Source organism: Mandrillus leucophaeus, unplaced genomic scaffold, assembly GCF_000951045.1.
Source record: "Mandrillus leucophaeus isolate KB7577 unplaced genomic scaffold, Mleu.le_1.0 Scaffold746, whole genome shotgun sequence".
NCBI classification, from domain to species: domain Eukaryota; kingdom Metazoa; phylum Chordata; class Mammalia; order Primates; family Cercopithecidae; genus Mandrillus; species Mandrillus leucophaeus.
Window position 1 is genome coordinate 328,855 of NW_012108097.1, and position 19,699 is coordinate 348,553.

The 19,699-nt window shown below is 34.0% G+C and overlaps 1 long non-coding RNA gene across 1 annotated transcript in view; it reads left to right on the forward strand.

Annotated features, from left to right (window-relative positions):
* The window catches only part of LOC105529061, a 41,057-nt gene that overhangs the window by 15,831 nt on the left and 5,527 nt on the right, over nt 1-19,699 (forward strand). The window contains exons 3-4 of the long non-coding RNA XR_001004444.1: nt 4,348-4,432; nt 18,552-18,649. This is a non-coding gene — a long non-coding RNA (uncharacterized LOC105529061). The remainder of the gene's footprint in view (nt 1-4,347; nt 4,433-18,551; nt 18,650-19,699) is intronic.

Below are 19,699 nucleotides of genomic sequence, written 5' to 3' on the forward strand. Positions count from 1 at the left end.
CTGCAAAAAAAAAAAAAAAAAACAAGTATTCCTCATAAATCTAGATGAAATTTGTTTTAAATAAAAATTGAATCTATCTGTGCAACCAATCTATCTATCTATATTAATAATTCTTGTACTAAATGCAGCTTATCCTACAAATGCAAGTTTGGTTAAACATTAGAAATGCAGTCAGTATAATTCGACATATCAACAAACTAAAACATGAGAAATAAAAGATATCTAAAATGAAAAGCAAGGAAGTAAAACTGTCATTATGTACAGATGACATGATCATTCATAAAGAAATTCTAATGAAATCCATAAAGAGAGCTACTAGAACTAATAAATGAGTTCAGCAAGGTTGCAGAATAAAAGAGCAATGGACAAAATCAATTGCATTTTGAACACTAGCAATGAGCAATTAAAAATTGAAATGAAAATGTTTATCACAGGATCAATATATGAAATATTTAAGGATAAATCTGAAACACGTGAAAGACCTGTACTTTGCTGAAAGAAATTAAAGGAGCTCCATCTAAATGAAAAGCATCCCATGAACATTAATCAGAGAATTAATACTGTTAAAATGGCAATACTCTTCAAATTTATCTACAGATGGATACAATTCCTATCAAAATCCTACCTAGCATGTTTCAGAAACTTGTAAGATGATCATAAAATTCATATGGAAATGCAAAGGACCTAGAAATATTCAAAACAACATTCAAAACAATCTTGAAAATGATTGTAGTTGAAGAACTAACAACACTTGATTTCAAGTTTTGGCATAAAAATAGGTCCTTGGAACAAAATAGAATTTAGATTAGAAACTAGAGTTGACCTACATAAACAACAGATTTTTGACAAAGGGGCAAAAGCAATTCAGGGGAGAAAGTATAGTATTTTCAGAAATTACGTTGGAACAATTGTATATCCATATGTTGTTTTCCATTTTCGTTTTTTAAGAATATTTTTTATACTTCATACCATATTAGAATATTAACCCAACATTGATCATAGGCACGAATGTGAAACATAAAACTATAAAACTCCTAGAAGAAAACGTAAGATAAAACCCTCATCACTTCAAATGAAACAATTTCTTAGATACAACACCAAAGCCAAAATCTATCAAAGAAAAAAAAGATAAACTTCTTTCATCAAAATGAAAGCTTCTAGTCTTTGACATATATTGCTAAGACCAAATGCAAAATATGTACTGTATGAAATAAACATTTACAAATCATATACATGACAAAATACTTGAATCCAAAATATAAAATAACTTTCAAGGCCCATAACTTAGAAACCAGCAATCCAATTTACAAAATGAGAGGTGATTAGAACTGGTAATTCATCAAGAATGACATAGCCAATAAGCATGTGAAATATGCACATGAAAAGATGCTCACTATGATTAGTCATTCATAAAATACGAGTTAAAAGCACAACTCATTGTTACTGCATACATATTAGAATGGCTAAAAGCAAAAAGACTGACCATACCAAATTTTGGCAAGCATGTGGGAGAACAGGAATTCTCATACACTAATGGTGGGAATGCAAAATGATATAACCATTTTGGACCACAGGTTGGCAGTTTCCTAAAAACTTAAACATACATGGACTATACTGACTGGATACACTATTATGTATTTAAGAGAAATAAAATTTATGTTTCTACAATGACTTGTACATGAATGTTCATAATAGCCTTATTTGTTATTACTCAAAACTAGAAATAACTCAAATGTCCATTAATTAGTAAATAGATGAGCACACTGTGGTATGTCCATACCACGGAAGGCCCTCTTCACCAGCCCCAGCCCCAGTGAGGAACTCTCAATCTCCTCATTATCTCTCAGCTTGCTCATTACTTCCTATGAAAGCTATTTTTTTCTTCTAAATAGGATAGATTCCCTGTTATCAACTATTCTACTGCATGAGGAATATCCACTATGACCCTTACATTAAACTACAAATATGTGTATAGCCCTCCCTCTAAATAGGAACAGAAAATGTTATTTATATTTATATTGCAAACTTTAGAAATATTTATATTATTAAGGATTATTTGGAAATGAATATATCACTATGGTTAAACTGGTCATTATATTCTTACAGGTCTATCCTAAAATTAGAACAAGCTGAATTAACTGGAAATCAGATTTTTAGAACTTATCATAGATCTGAGGATACAAAAGAGGTTTAAATGATCTAAATTCAATAAAGAAAATGACATGTATTCCTAGGAAGAAAAAACTTGTGACTACTTACAATCTTTTCTAAATATCTTAGTTCTGCACTAATTCTAATATGATTCATGTACCCACATAGGAACAATGCTTTTCATGATATCTATTTCCAAAACCTTTGCTGAATACACCATTTTAACGACTCCTATTACTTCTATAATATCAGTAAGATAAAAAGAGATAAGCATAAACTAAATAAAAGCCTCTGAATACAACCACTCTAAATTCCCAATTTGTGTAGTAAGCTTTAGAGTTGACCTTGGCAATGAGATGAAATTTAAACTTTGTTTTCAATGAAAGCATCAGATAGGTAACCGTACTCTTAAGAAAGCTTGTAATTGTCTTTTTAAAATGCAAATCTAAAACTTAGGTATTGCACAGAGCTATAATATGGGATGTATATAACAAGAAGATACATGTTTCATATATCCTGCAATAAAATGGGAATCAGTGAATGAGCCAACTTAATCTCTTGCCTATTTTAAAAGCTGACAACACACTTTCTAGTAAAGAAAATCAATAGAAAGGGAGACAAAAAATTTAGGAAAGAGAACCAAAAGTCTGAATTAGAAACACATGCTATTAATACTTCAACTCTGCTATGCTATTAGGCAGTTTTAAATACTTAAAAGTTTAGCAGGAGACTGAAAGGATTATGTTTGCAGATACTACAATACCTGCATTACGTTAATAAATCCGACTAATCAAGAAATCCCTGTTTAATGTACCATGACTCATGAATTCTTGAATGTATTTTTACAATTATTAGACGTATATGAGGTTTCCTTCAAGGATGTCACCTGGAAATAAAAGAGATGTGGAACTTTGAAAAGAATTATTTGACAAATACCTTGTATATATACATTTAGATAATCATTTTGGAAGACCTAAAGATAAAAGTTAGGTAACTAGCTTTCAACTCACGTACATCATTTGATCGCATTGCACCAGATTACTCTTAGAAGGAGAGGGTCTGATCAACCCAATAAACACACTCTGACTAGGAAACTGTAAGATAGGAACAAACTCAGCATACAAGATGTTGGGACCAATGTTTGTCTGAAAGAAACAATTTACTCTGTCAAATCTTTCTATATATAATGAGAATAATAGAAGCACCATAGTTATATGAGGCTTACATTACATATTATTTGTAAAATACTTAGCAAAGTGATTATATACATTAGATACTCTTTTATATATAAATAAAATTAATAAATCAATGATGGTGAATCCAGAACTGAAGTTACAGTTTAAAATATATACTAAGACAATATTAAAAATAACTGAAAATAATAAAAGACTGTTTGATAGTCTTGTTTCTGATAATCTCATGATTAATAATTACTATTTGAAAATAAGAAAACAGATTTTTAACAAGTACCAAAATTGATTTCCCCTGAGATTAATTACTTCTGAGAAGGTATTGATGAGAGTCCCTTGGGCAAGTCATATATTTTCTGTCTTCACAATTAAATGATGACCTTAAAATGAAGAAAATCTTAAATCTTTTCCAAATCTTGACTTCTATGATTTTGATTTTTAACATGTAATAAATATCTTATTTAGACCTTAGTTTTAAGGAATTAGAATGTATTTCCTTAAAAAAAATCTACTCATGTATCAATAATATTTTGATAGAAATGATTTTCCAATACCACTAGTGGTCATTGATAAAACAGAAAAATCATTTCGAGAAAGTTTGGTAATTATAATAATTAAACAATAAGAATTGCTAATATTTACTGATCACACTTTGCTGAACAGGCACAGTGCTATGGATTTCATTTAAATTGCTTCGTTTAATATCCTCCTAAATCACATCAGGTAAGTAGTTTTCCTCATTTGACCAGAGGTTGAGAGAATTAGGTAACACAGCACAAGGGCTGGAAATGCAATCATCCAAATTTAGATATTAAAAAGAAGAAATACAAAGATGAAGAACTGATGTTTATGGAGGAAGATTACTACCTTGAAAATGAAAGTAAACTTGTGGCCAGTGAGTGTTTCTAGAATATGGAGTTTGACTTGTCTAGTATAGGGATGGTTGAAGTCAGAGGTTTGGGATGTCTAACGAGGCTCCTTGTCTTCCTTCAGTTGTACTAAACAGAGCATATGCAGATGGTAAATGTTCAACTTGATTAAATTAACCAGATGGAATTAGAGAACAAATTCGAAATAGTGTGAGAAAGAAAGTAATACAGATTTGAGGACATAGACCAACAAGTTACCAGAGATCACCAACGCAGCTTAACTAAACAAAAGAGGGAAAAGACCTATAAGAACAGCAATAATTTCTCTTATTGGAGGATTAGATAATTAAAGAATCTGTCAGCTACAATTTAATTGAAATTTAAGATGTATAAAAATGATAAAACATACTTTATATATATATATATAATATATGTATATCATGATAGTTTACCATAATTTAAAGAAATGGTTTTGTATTCCCAGATAAATTTTTAAGAGAAGCATAATTCCCTTTAAAAAACCTGAAAAATAATATCTATGTAGTCATATGTATTATTTGAATTTTTACAAAACTGAGGAATATAACACTGAAGGTATTCTATTTTAATTACCATAAAAATTAGTTAAAACTATGAAAAAAAATCAGATTATAGCTAACAATTTTAAAAGACTTTAAGATAAAGTCTTAAATAATAAAATCATAACACATGTAAAATCTTATAAAAATGTCAGAAATTATCATAAAGAACTTCTAATTTTTACAAGTATTACCAGAAGTGACAAATGAGAATAATCACTATAAAATTTTCTGTTTGTCATTTTGTTTTGAAATTTCTGGCTAAAGCCAAGCCATGTGAAAATTAGAAAGAGGTAAAAAGAATTTTTGGAATGGGTTAGATCAATTTATCATGTCTTGTGACTTATATATGGTTACATAAGACAATATGACATAACAAGAAAATCTAAGAAAACAAATTAAATATACCTGTTAGATAAATTTTCTTTTAATTAAAAGTAGAGGATGCTGATACTATTGTTTTTAAGGCATGTGGTAGCATTTAGCACTCCAAATTCATAAATATTAGTACCATGTAGATATCATAAATTTGTGTTCCAGTACTTAAAATAAGGTTGTTTTTGGTATTTTTAAAAGGATAACTCCCTTTGTGTAGAACATCATGAACACTTCAGGATGTTTACCAGTTCTGCCGTACTCAAAATTAAGTGCACGTGCCAACCTCAATCACTGAGACTTTCATGAAAGCTGCTGCCTATTTCCAAACCTTCTGTGCAGACTGGAGAGGGAGAAGGCAGGAAAACAGATCTACCGTGCTCTGTTGATAAACAGCGATCCAGAGGGAGCATACGTCTTTATGATACAATTATTTTAATATATAATATGCATCTTGTATTCACAAAAAGTTTTAAGTGGCTCCAATAAATGCTTTCTAAAGTACATGCATTCTTCTTCTTTTTTATTTTTATTTTTATTTTTGGAGACGGAATCTCACCGTCTCCCGACTCCCTGCAACCTCTGCCTCCCGGGTTCAAGCAGTTCTCAGCCTCAGTCTCCTGAGTAGCTGGGATTGCAGGCGCTCGCCACTAAGCCCGGCTAATTTTTGTATTTTTAGTAGAGACGGGGTTACACCATCTTGGCCAGGCTGGTCTTGGGCCGGGCGCGGTGGCTCATGCCTGTAATCCCAGCACTTTGGGAGGCCGAGGCGAGTAGATCACGAGGTCAGGAGTTTAAAGTACATGCATTCTAAAGCTATTTTCTATCTTAGAAAGGGGAGCCATTATGTAAAAGTGCCTCAATATAAGCAGGGCTAATATTAGAGAAGTAAGAAGAAAGTTTCTGTCCTAATCTCCATTCATTTATAAATCGATTTTAATATTACAACTATGTATTAATAGAAATAGGTTCTAAAGCACTTATCATTTGTAATCAGAAAAAGGCAAGTAGCCTAAAATATGAAAATAGTTTAATAAAATACATTAAAATAATTAAATAAAATTCAGTCAGGAATATAAATTGGGTATTTTGTAATAGGCAACGTGAAAAACTGAAAATGACTACATTGTACTAATATATAATATATATCATCACAAATAATTACATATATGATATATAGTGTATGTAATATATTGCTTATCTAATTTCATCTCTGTGACTTCCCTAAATTTAGACATTTTCTTTGTTTAAAAAAGAAATTTGTAGCTCTAAGAAACAAATAGCTTTTCCACAATCACATTAGTATTCTGCAGAAATGATGTTTGCATATATATTGGTCTAATTCCAATACTGGGAAATTAATTATTTTAATTAGCCATGTAGATCAGTTCAATAAAATTAATCAGTTATTTCAGTTAAGTATCCAAAATAGCTAAAATATTTAGACCATAATGTTAAAAAGTATGTAGAATTATCTTAAATGCATATCTAATGAGATTGTATGTCTGTCCATATCTATGATAGATTTATGGAAACAAGGAAATATGTGAATATAAAAAAAGTTCACTACACTTTTTTCTAAAACTAAAGGGTGACTCTACATTATTACAGTATTACTTCTGTATTTGTCGTATTTCTTAAAATCGACTATGCTCAATGATACAAACTTTCTGAAAAATGGAATCTAGTAAACAAATTTTATTTGTTAATTTAATGGTCATGAAAGAAGAATAGATTTTTTTCAGAAAAAGTACAATCAGTGTTACAGGTAATTTATTAAGAATATGAAAAATATAATATTTGATGCAAAAGTATAAAATGTCTAGACTTTTAATTTTTAAAATATCACAAAAACAATTCAATAATAACTCAATGGGATGAATGGCAAAAATTGCTTTTGTCACTGTTTAAATGAAGTAGAGACACTGGTTACCTGATTTGGTGTGGCATTAAAATATTATTTTAACCAGTAGGCTTTCAAGAAAGTTTGTATTTGTTTAGAAAAATAACCAAATAGGCTTTTTGGGGAATAGAAGCTTTCATGTCAATGCTGTGGATGGAAGAAGATACTCATGTCCTAAGTTAATTTCTCAGCAGAATAAAAAGAAATTCAAAGGAAGTTAGAGAAGGGGCAGTAGAAAGAGAAGAGAAAAGGTGAACCCACTTGTTGAGTGGACTAAAGCTCAAGTTATTGGAAGGGAATGAAGGAAGGAAAATGAGTCTTAAAAACATTTTTTATTTATCATTATTACAGATAATTATGTATTTATTTATCTACCTATTTATTTCAAATTATGTTTCAAAGTAATTGTTTGCCAAACATGATGATGCATAAAGGTGAAATTTTAAAGATCCACACTGTCACGGTTGTAACTTGTGATGGTGGTGGGGGAGAAGGCTTGACAGTGATTAAGAAGTAGAAAAATAGATTAAAATATATACTCAGGATGAGAAAGACAATATAAAATAATCAATAAAAGTAACCATGAGTTGAGCAGCTAAATGCAGAACCTTAAGAGAGGTGAACAGAGCTAGTCTGTCTGAGTTGGTAATATTTACAGTGAAGGCTAAATGATGGGAAGTAAAGCTCTCTAGAAAAGGACCCCGGGCCCTTGCTTGGAAAGGTCTAGGGCCTGTGTTTGGAAAAATTTTGGCAAACTTTAGCAGCTGTGTCACTGTTGGTGGGGAGATTTATAAAGATACAGCTAGAAAGAGCATTAACAGCATTTCCAGTGATAAGTTTGGATTTTATTTCAAGTACTAATGGAAGAAAATGAGAATTTTAATCAAAAGAGTGGCTTAACTGTTAGTTAATGCTCTCCAATCTCCAAAAATCAAATAAAAAACAAAGAAACACAAAATACAGGAAAACTTTATTATGTAAAATGTAAGTTTAGTGTGAGAGTTATTTGGTAGAATTGGAAGAAAATTGCTTGTCATCAAGAAGGGGTTGTGCAGCCCATTCAGCTCCACTCCAGTCTCAAAAGAAAAAAAAAAATTGTAAGACAAAGAAAAAGGAAAAAAAAAATGATACTAAAAATTTTACCCAGAACTGTTATAAAGGTTAGTGGTCATATTTTCTACATATTGACAGATGGCATATGTAATACAACGCATTTATTGATTTTCTTTCCAAAGTGTCATGAAATATGGTGAAGACACACATAAGCAATTAAAACATTGCCTTAAATTTCTTATATTTCAAATATGAATTTTGAGAACAGACAAAATATCTGATTAATACCCTGCACCTGAGATCTTTAGGCCTAAATCAGGCTGAAATACAAATAGCTGACACCTTTTTCTGATATAAATACTGTTGATAATGTTTCAAAGATGTGGGCATGGTCATTGACACTAAATCTATTTCTAGGAGGGTATCAAGATAGATTTGGCCGAAGTAAGGAAGTATCAGCTGAGTGTCTTATTAAGGGAGGTGGTACTATAGGTGGTTTTATGAGTGAAAATTATCACACAGACCCAATCATTGGCTCTTTTCCTTTTTCCATCTGCATTTTCATCATGGTACTTCTTCCTTTATAATCATAAGATAGCTGCCATAATTGCAGTGATTATATCTTCCCACATTTATTAAGAAGAGAAGAAGAAAGCCAAGGAGATTTCCTTTCACTTCTCTCTATTATTGTCAAGAAACTAAACATTGTTCCATGATATCACAGATGACATCTTTTCTGTCTAGTTGAGTAGAACGGAGTAGCCCAAGTTCTACTATGCCTGTCAGAGGAAAAAATGGAAACAGATTGTTGCAATTACATAAATTCTTACTCTGGGACCACTTTTACATCTAAGAAAAATCAGGAATCCACTGGTGAAGAAATGAGAATGACAGGAAAGTGACACACAGTGTCTGCCGCAATAAGGAAAATATATATGCTAAGAAGGAAATTGTTAAAGTGTTTAGAAAAAGATAAAATCTAATTACCCAAAGGAGGAATGGGAGTGTATTTTCAATAAAGAAGATAATGTAATTGAACACAATGTGAGGAAAAGCATAATTATTGCTCTGTTCAGGGGAAACAGCAATAAGGAGATTCAGAATATCCAAAGAAAATAAATCACTATGAAATTCTTTGGGCAAATCACTGTAATATTTGATGTGTTCATAAAATATCACCTATTTTATGATTAGATATTATCTGTGGACACACATTTATGAAGCACAAATGAAAATATCAAGAAAATAACAGCAAGACATCTGAAAAGCAACGTAATTAAATATACATGACAAGAGTAGAATGGCTAAAATCCAAAGCACTAATAATACCAAATGCTGCATCAGCATCTCTCATTCATTACTGCTGAGAATGCAAAACAGAACAGCTAATTTGGAAGATATTTTCAGTTTCGTACAAAACCAAACATACTCTTACCATATGACTCAGCAATCTTATCTTGATCTTATTGGTATTTACCCAAATCTGCTAAAAATGTATGTCCACACAAATACCTGCACATTGATGTTCACAGTTTTATTCAAGATTGCCAAAACCTAGAAGCAACCAAGAAATCTTTCAGTAGGTTACTGAATAAGTAAACAATGGTACATCCATGCAATGAATTATTATTCACTCCAAAGAAAAATGAGCTCTCATGCCAAGAAAAGATATGGGAAATCCTTAAATGCATGTTACTAAATGAACAAAGCAAATCTGAAGAGTATAATATCACTGTATGATTCCAACTTTGGCATTCTCGAAAAGGCATAACTATGGAAACAGTAAAAAGATCAGTGGTTAACAGGGGGTAAGGGAGGAGGGAAGAATAAATATGTGGGGAACAGATCATTTTTAGGGCAGTGAGGGTATTCTGTACGGTATTACAATAGTAGATACATATTGTTATACATTTCTCAAAAGCCATAAAGCATGCAACACCAAGAGTGACTCTAATGTAAATGATGGACTTTTAGTGATAATGATGTCTCAATGCCAGCTCATTATTTGTAAAAAGTGAACTGCTACCACCTGCCTAAGTTCTCAGGCCAATAGCAGCTCTGCACTTCCCTGGGATGAGGCTCCCAGAAGGAGAGACAGGCGGCCATTTTTGCTGCTCCACAGCTCCCACTACTGCTGCCATCAGGATAAGAGGGTGTGCAGTGATCAGGGACTAATCCAGACCCCCAGCACAGTGCAGCTGTTTGCCATGTGGGCCCACACCCCCGCTACTCCACTCTAGGAACGGTCTCCAGACCCAGGACTCCAGTCATCCCCTGCCTTGGCTCTCAGGCCAGCAGCAGCCCTGCATTTCCCTAGGATGGAGCTCCCAAAGGAAGTAGGCAGGCCAACGTTTTTGTTGCTTTGCAGCCCTTGCTCCTGTTGCCCTCAGATATGGGAGGGAACACAGTGATTGGCAACTGATGAACATCCTGGACATAGTGCAGCAGCCTTATGGGAAAGTGGCCAGACTGTTTTCCACACAGGTCCTCACCTCCACTACTCTTCACTGGGCAGTGTTTCTCCACCTTGATCCCCAGTGCAACCACATTTCCTCCATCTGGACACTTCAATCTGCGACAACTCTGCATTCTTCTGAGGAGGGAATCCTAGAAACAGCCTACAGCCCCTCTCCCATTGCAACTACAGTGGTAATGAACTTACTGCCCTCAGAACTGGACAGGAACAAAGGGCCTCATCACTACACTAGATCACCAGGACACCACAGCTACTATACGGAAAGGAGTTCAGTCTCTCTTCCCTGTGAGCCCCCACCCCTCACTCTTCACTGGTCAGGGCCCCCAGCTTGGGAACACAGAACAGCTGTCTCCTACCCACAGCCAAACATTTCCACTGCCAGTGGCTCTGTGTTTCCCTGAGAGTGACTTCCAGAAGCAAGAAAAGGTTCTCTGTCCCTGCAGCAGTTCTGTCCCTGCTGCTCCAAGACTGGAGAAGAAACAAAGAGCCTGTGGGCTTTACTCATTTCCAACACGACACAGTTACCATCTGGAAAGTTGCCCACTCTCTCCTAACTGTGAGCCCTCAACCACAAGCTTTTCATCAAGTGGGGCCAACAGCTGAGCCAGCAGTGCACCAGCCCCAGACTCTTGCTGACCATTTCCAGTAGCAGTGGCTCTGTGTTTTTCTGAGGTGGAGATCCCAGAGGCAACTGAAAGTCTGTCTGCTCCTGTGCCCTGGTTTTGGTCCAGACTGACACAGCTGCCCCACCACAGGCCAATCACACTAATGGAAAGCCACTTTGCATCTCTCTCTGGGGTGGAGTCCCAAGAGACAAGTAAAAGGTCCTCTGCCTCAGGCACTGCCATGGTCCCTTCTCCTGCTGCCTCCTAGCTGGAAAGGGAACATAAAGCCTCAGCTTGCCCCAGTGCTGCAGTGTGAAGCCCAGGAGTGCCAAGCTGAGAACTGCAGCCAGCACTTAAATGGGAGAGGAGCATACACTTTCAGAGCATTGAGCGGTAGCATGGCTGCAATCATGAGGAAATACAGAGGAGTCATGTGTCTGAGCAAAAGTCTATCTACACATCCTTTGCTTACATGCCATCTGTTGGCTCAAAGTTCAAATTTCAATACCAAAAATGCTAACATACTCTCTTGTGAAACCATGGATGAGAATTCAGCTACAGATAAAGACTTGCACAAAGCCTTGGCCCTCTGGAAACATATAGAAAAAAAGTCAACTGACGGTACTCAAACTACACCACAGTTAAAGGAGCACCAAGCTATACAGATGAGAAAGAACCAGCACAAGAACTCTCGTAGCTCAAAAAGCCAGAGTTTCCTCTTACCTCCAAATGACCACACTACTTCACCAGCAAGAGTTCTTAACCAGAGTGAAGTAGCTAAAAATGACAGAAATCAAATTCAGAATATGGACAGGAATAAAGATCATCCAGATTCAGGAGTAAATTGAAACCCAATTCAAGGAAATTAAGGTTTACACAAAACAATGTGGGAACTGGTAAACAAAATGACCATTATTAAAAAAAAAAAAACAAACAAACTGATCTGATAGAGCTGAAAAACACACTACACAAATTTCATGATGCAATCACAAATATTAACAGCAAAATAGACCAAGTTGAGGAAAGAATCTCAGAATTTGAAGACTGGGTATCTAAACTAACTCAGTCGGGCAAAAAATTTTTAAGAAAGAATAGAACAAAATCTCCAAGAAACATGGAATTATGCACAGAGACCATGTCTCCAACTCATTGGCATCCCTGAAAGAGAGGGGGAGAAAGAAAGAAATTTGGAAAACACATTTTAGGTTATGGTTCATGAAAATTTCCCCAACCTCACTGGAGAGGCCAACATTCAAATTCGGGAATAGCAGAAAATCCCTATGAGATACTACACAAGAAGACCATCCCCAAGATACATACTCATCAGATTCTCCAAGGTTGAAGTGAAAGAAGAAATGTTAAAGACAGCTAGGGAGAAATGGCATGTAAGAAATGTTTCAGGCCGGGCGCGGTGGCTCAAGCCTGTAATCCCAGCACTTTGGGAGGCCGAGACGGGCGGATCACGAGGTCAGGAGATCGAGACCATCCTGGCTAACACGGTGAAACCCCGTCTCTACTAAAAAAAAAAAAAAATACAAAAAGCTAGCCGGGCGAGGTGGCGGGTGCCTGTAGTCCCAGCTACTGGGGAGGCTGAGGCAGGAGAATGGCGTAAACCTGGGAGGCAGAGCTTGCAGTGAGCTGAGATCCGGCCACTGCACTCCAGCCTGGGCGACAGAGCGAGACTCCGTCTCAAAAAAAAAAAAAAAAAAAAAAAAAAGAAATGTTTCAGCAGAAACCTGACAAGCCAGAAGAGATTGAAGGCCTATATTCAGCATTCTTAAAGAAAAGAATCTCCAAGCAAGAATTTCATATACAACTAAACTAAGTTTCATAAGCAAAGGAGAAATAATATTATTTTAGACAAGCAAATGTTAGAGGAATTTGTTACTACCAGACCTGTCATAAGAGAGGCACTGAAAGAAATGCTAAATATGGATAGACTACAACCAACCACTACAAAAACAAACTTAAGTACATAGATCATTCATACTATAAAACAATCAAACAAACATGTCTGCAAAATAACCAGCTGATAATATAATGACAGGATCAAATATGCACATATCAACATTAGCCTTGACTGTAAACAAAATTAATGCCCCAATTAAAAGGCAAACAGTGGCAGACTGGATAAAGAAGCAAGACCTAATGGTATGCTGTCTTCAGGAGACCCATCTCACTTGCAATGATACCCATAGACTCAAAGTATAAGAATGGAGAAAGAGCTACCAACCAAATGGAAAATATTTTAAAAAGTGGTTACTATTCTAATTTCAGACACAACAAACTTTAAATGAACAAATATTAAAAAAAAAAAAAAAAAGTTGAGCATTACAAAATGGTAGAGTTCGATTCAACAAGAAGACAACAAACCAGAATATATATATATATACACACACACAACATAGGAGCATTCAATTCATAAAACAAGCTCTTAGAGACCTATGAAGAAGCTTAGACTTCCACACAATAATAGGAAACTTCAACACCCCACTGACAGTATTAGACAGACCACTGAGGCAGAAAACTAAACAAAGACATTCAGAATAAAACTTGACACTTGACCATATGGACCTAGTAGACATTTACACAACTCTCCACCCCAAAACAACAAAATATACATTCTTCTCATCTGCCCATGACACATACTCTAAAATTGATCACATAATCATACATAAAACAATCCTCAGCAAAAGCAAAATAACTCTGAGTTTTGTTTACCAAACACACTCTCAGAGCACAGCATAATAAAAATACTAATCAATACTAAGAAAGCCACACAAAACCATACCATTACATAGAAATTAACTAACCTGCTCCTGAATGACCTTTGGGTAAGCAATAAAATTAAGACCAAAATCAAGAAATGTATTGAAATTAATGAGAACAAAGATACAACATACTAGAATCTCTGGGACACAGCAAAAACAGTGTTAAGAGGAAAATTTATAGTGCTAAACACTCACATTGAAAAGTAAGATCTCAAATCAGCAATCTAACCTCATACTGAGAGGAACTGGAGATACAAGAGCAGATCAATCCCAAAGCCAGGAGAAGACAAGGAAAACAAAAACAAAAACAAAAACAAAATCAGAGCTGAATTGGAGGAAACTGAGATGTGAAAAACCACACAAAAGATTAACAAATCCAGGAGCTGGTTCTTTGAAAGAATCTAAATAAAGAAAATTTATTTAGGCTAATAAAGAAAAAAAGAGAGAAGATTCAAATAAACACAATCAGAAATTACAAAGGGGATACTAACACTGACCACACAGAAATACAAAAAGTCCTCAGAGATTACTAGGAACACTTCAGTGCATGCAAGTTACAAAACCTAGAAGAAATGGATAAATTCCTGGAAACATGCAACCACCAAGATTAAACTGGAAGAAATTAAATCCCTGAACAAATTAAAAATGAGTCCTGAAATTGAATCAGTAATAATAAGCCTACCAACCAGAAAAACCCAGGATCAGATAGCCGAATTCTACCAGATGTATAAAGAAGAGCTGGTACCATTCTGAAACTATCCCAAAAAAATGAAAGAATATGAATTCCTCCCTACCTCATTCTATGAGATCAACGTCATACTGATAACAAAACCTGGGAAAGACATAGCAGAAAAAGAAAACGTCAGACCAACATCCTTGATGAACACAGATGCAAAATCTTCAACAGAATACTAGCAAGCTGAATCTACCTGCACATCAAAAATACAATCCCTTATGATCAAGTATGCTTTATCCCTGGGATGCAAAGTTGATTCAACATATACAAATCAATAAATGTGATTCATCACATAAAGAGAACTAAAAATAAGAGCCATACAATTATTTCAATAGATGAAGAAAAGGCTTTTGATAAAATTCGACATCCTTTCATATTAAAAACCCACAACAAAATAGGCATGGAAGAAACATATTTCAAAACAATGAGAACCATCTATGACAATCCCATAACCATCATACTGAATAGGCAAAAGCAAGCAGCATTCTCTTTAAAAACCAGATCAAGACAAGAATGACCTCTCACCATTCCTATTCATCATAGTACTGGAAGTTCTTGATAGATCTATCTGGCAAGGGAAAGAAATAAAAGGCATCCAAACAGGAAGAGAGGAAGTCAAAGTATCCCTGTTTACAGACAATATGATTCTAAACCTAGAAAAAGTCACAGTCTCTGCCCAAAAGTTCCTTAAGCAGGTAAACAATTTCAGCAAAGTTTCAGGACACAAAATCAATGTACAAAAATTAGTAACACCTTTATACACCAACAATCTACAAGCCGATGGCCAAATCAAGAATGCAACGCCATTCACAATAGCCATAATAGGAATAAAATACCTAGGAATACAACTAACCCAACGAGGTGAAAGTCTTCTACATTCAGAATTATGAAACACTACTCAAAGAAATCAGAGATGACACAAACAAATGGTAAACCATTTCATGCTCAATAACAGGAAGAATCAATATTGTTAAAATGGCCATACTGCCCAAAGCAATGTACAAATTCAGTGCTACTCTTATCAAACTACCAATGACATTCTTCACAGAATTAGAAAAAAACTATTTTAAACTTCATACGGAACCAAAAAAGAGCATAAATAGCCAAGAGAAATCTAAGCAAAACCAACAAAGCTGGAGGCATCACATTACCTAACTTCAGACTATGTTACAAGGTTGCAGTAACCAAAACAGCATGGAAGTGGTACAAAAAAAAGATACATAGACCACTGGGACAGAATAGAGCCCCCAAAAATAATGCTGTACACCTATAATCATCTAATATTCAATGAAGTCAAGAAAAACAAGCAAAGAGGAAAGGATTCTCTATTTAAAAATGGTGCTGGAATAACCAGCTAGCCATATGCAGAACACTGCAACTGGACCCCCTCCTTATACCATATTAAAAAAAATCAACTCAAGATGGATTAAAGACTAATGTAAAACCTAAAACTACAAAAACCCTGGAGATTGCTTCTTGGCCTTTTGGCTAAGATCAAGTGTAAAAACCCTGAAAAATAACCTAAGAACTATAATCCTGGACATAGGACCTAACAAACATTTAATGACAAAGACACCCAAAGCAACTGCAACAAAAACAAAGTTGACAAATAGGGCCTAATTAAACTAAAGAGTTTCTGCACAACAAAAGAAACTATCAACAGAGTCAACAGACAACCTATAGAATGGGATAAAATAGAATGGGATCCTATAGAATGGGAGGAATATTAAGCCAAACTTGGACAGTGTATAAGAACTAAGGGCATACCAGAGGAACTATGATCAAATGAAGTCACTACTGCTGTTTTGGCACTCTGATAGCTGAAATTGCCACAGACATAAATTCCAAATTATCCAAAGTTATGTGTTTCTATCACTTAATCCAGATTTTAAATGTTGGACAAAAATCCAAATTAAAATAATTAAATAAAGACATTTTGATTCCCAGATTAGTATATGAGGAAAATAGAGGTAACTCCACAAAAGAAAGAATGTCGGGAGTGGCACAGTGTAATAAATTAGAAGACAGAGGGGTTCAAACTAATAGCCTCATTCAATAACTTATTTCTCACAAGGTTAAAGTTTTCCTAAGTTTTAACATATTACAATGAGCAACTTTAATAACATTACTTTTTAAAATGAACAAAAAGTAACTATTGTTCATAATTCATTATCATTTGACAATCAACAATATAGATAAATGAGTTTATTCTGAATTGAAAAGATTATATTAAGCTAGAAGTATAACTATCTGCAGGGCCTGTTTCACTAGATTCAATACATTTTTAAGAATTCTACAGCAATTTGGAGTTGCCTCAGAAGTCTCAAGGGATGGCTTGGGAGGCAGAGGGAGCAGAGCTCTGGAGAATTCTGTTTTAATTAAAGCAGTTTTTGGAACATTTACTACATTGGAGGTCTGCATAAAATTATTATTTTGAAAGGATTTTGAGCTCCCAAAATTTGAAAACCAGTGAATTATAAAATGGCAGCTTCTACCCACACTATAAAGAAACAATCTGTATATAAATGAATTCTGTTGTTTCAAGAAAATGATTTATTTGTTTCATAAGTGAACTACCTTTTATCAAGTGTTTACTACAAAGCAGATACTTTTCTAGAATTTTCAATAAGCTATTGAATTTAAGTAAGTTTTATAGGATATGGATCTAGTGTTTGGTAGCATAATTAGGGAAATATAGTTAACAGTAATGTATTTATATTTCAAAATAGCTAGAAAAGATTTCAATCGACCCATCATAAATAAATGATCAACGTTTGAGAAAATGAATCTTCCAAATACCCAGATTTGATTATTATACTTTATAGGTTCATATCAAAATATCATATGTACCTTATAAATATTTACAACTAGTATGTGTTCCTAAAAATTAACAATAAAATTAAAAGTTAAATATCTTCACAGGTTTGCCATTGCATGTAAACAAAAAAAAGTTAGACGTATGTACAATCATTTCAAAACACATTTAGTTTTATGTACTTAGAATCTCTTGGCATGTTTTGGTGTTGCCAATTAATTTTCACTCAAACATTCTGGTCTACCCTACTCAATAAAAGCCTTGTTACAGTTGGGTTGAAACACCAAGAGGTTCAATGGGTTAATGAGATTAATGTAATATCCCTCTGCTGTATTTACACAAGTGGAATCCCTTCATTATGTTAATAGAATCCTGTAAGCAAGCCCATGCTTTCTTGAAAGTACACTTGCATAGACTGTACAATACCTAAAGGTGAACCCTAATGCAAACGATGAACTTTGGGTGATTATCATATGTCAGTGTAGGTTTATCAGTTATAACATGTGTACCACTCTGGTGCAGAATGTTGATAATGGGGGAGGGTATACATGTGTAAAAACAGAGAAGACATAAGAAATCTCTGTGCCTCTCTCTTATTTTTGCTGTGAATCTAAAACTTCTCTAAAAACAGCAAGTACTAAAATTAAAAAGTGCACTTGAATATACTTGAATGCCACAAAGTATCTGAAAATATTGTAAATCTAAAAGACTCCAGCCAAGAGGAAAATAAATTTTTACAGTAATCCTCTTATTGGCAAAAACTATCACTTCCTCTTAAACAGCTGTTAATCACCCACATTTAATCTCCAGTTTCTAACCACAAAAGGAAACTAGAAGGTATAAATAGTATAAAGAATATCTTCCTATATAGAGAGAGAAAACTTTAAAATATGTATTTATATATGCTTTTCATATAATAAAATTTGCTTTGTCTCTCACTTCTAGCTTGTTAGAGTTGGCAGAACTATTACATGTATTTGTATCTTCTGCCTATTGCCTTTCTCCTTTGCTTCATCTTCCAAATTGGAGCATAGGTATGATGCCTAGAGATGTAAAAGCCATTTTGTAAGAATGAGAATAGTGCTACATTCTAAGGAAGGTGGAATGGAAGGTTAAGAACAGTTAAGGTAACTGGGGACATAATGGAACTGCCATACTTCCTCTCAATATTCTTCAATACTACGTATGGAACAGAAAAAATATCCTGATGTAGCCAAATTACTGGTTCATTCAACTGAAAGTAATTCTAATTGATATGACAACTGCAGATATTTATTGATTTATTATGGAAGTTAGAAATTGAGATGACAAAACACAAAGGTGAAAGGAGGTATAAGTTATACATGTTTTACTTTTTCCTATGTTGCCATACATGACTATAAATGTCCCAAATTAAAAACACATAGATATTCAATGTTAGATGTATTCATGAAATAATATTTTCATTTAATAATCTTCTATATATTAACAAATATTGATGGATTTTTTAATTATGTAAATTTTATAAACACATATATTTTTCCAAGAACAAATAAGAAATATCATTAATTCAATGAAGCTAAAATATGAAAAATTACTTGTATGTGTTTATTCAGTTCATATTCAACTTAAAGCAACTCACCTGGATTATTTGTCAAAATTCAGTTTGTTTGTTCTTTTTAGAAAAAATGTATTTTACATAATAAATGTCTGCATGAGGTTTTATAGTGATATTTCTATAAATATTACCTGATTAATTCTGAAGATTCTCAAATTTGAATTCAAGTGTTATAGAAGAAATGAACCTATACATGGTGCTCGGATCAGATCTGCACAAAACACTCCTAAATTATTATTAACATGGGCCCTGAAGGAAGACAGTCACATACTTTTGCTGAAGACAGAAGTCAAACAGGATTTGTAGGGCTAAATTATGCAATTTGTCAGTTCCTAGATTTTATAACATAAATTGACAAATAAAAAAACCTATTTAAAAACCATTTAAATAGCTACACCCTTATAGGTCTTTCCATTTATAAATTACATGTTTATGTAATAATTGTAGACAGAAATTTTGTTCATATTAATTAATTAGAAGTCATATATGAGGCTGGCCACCATGGCTCATGCCTCTAATCCCAGTACTTTGGGAGGCCAAGGTGGGTGGATCATTTGAGGTCAGGAGTTTGAGACCACCT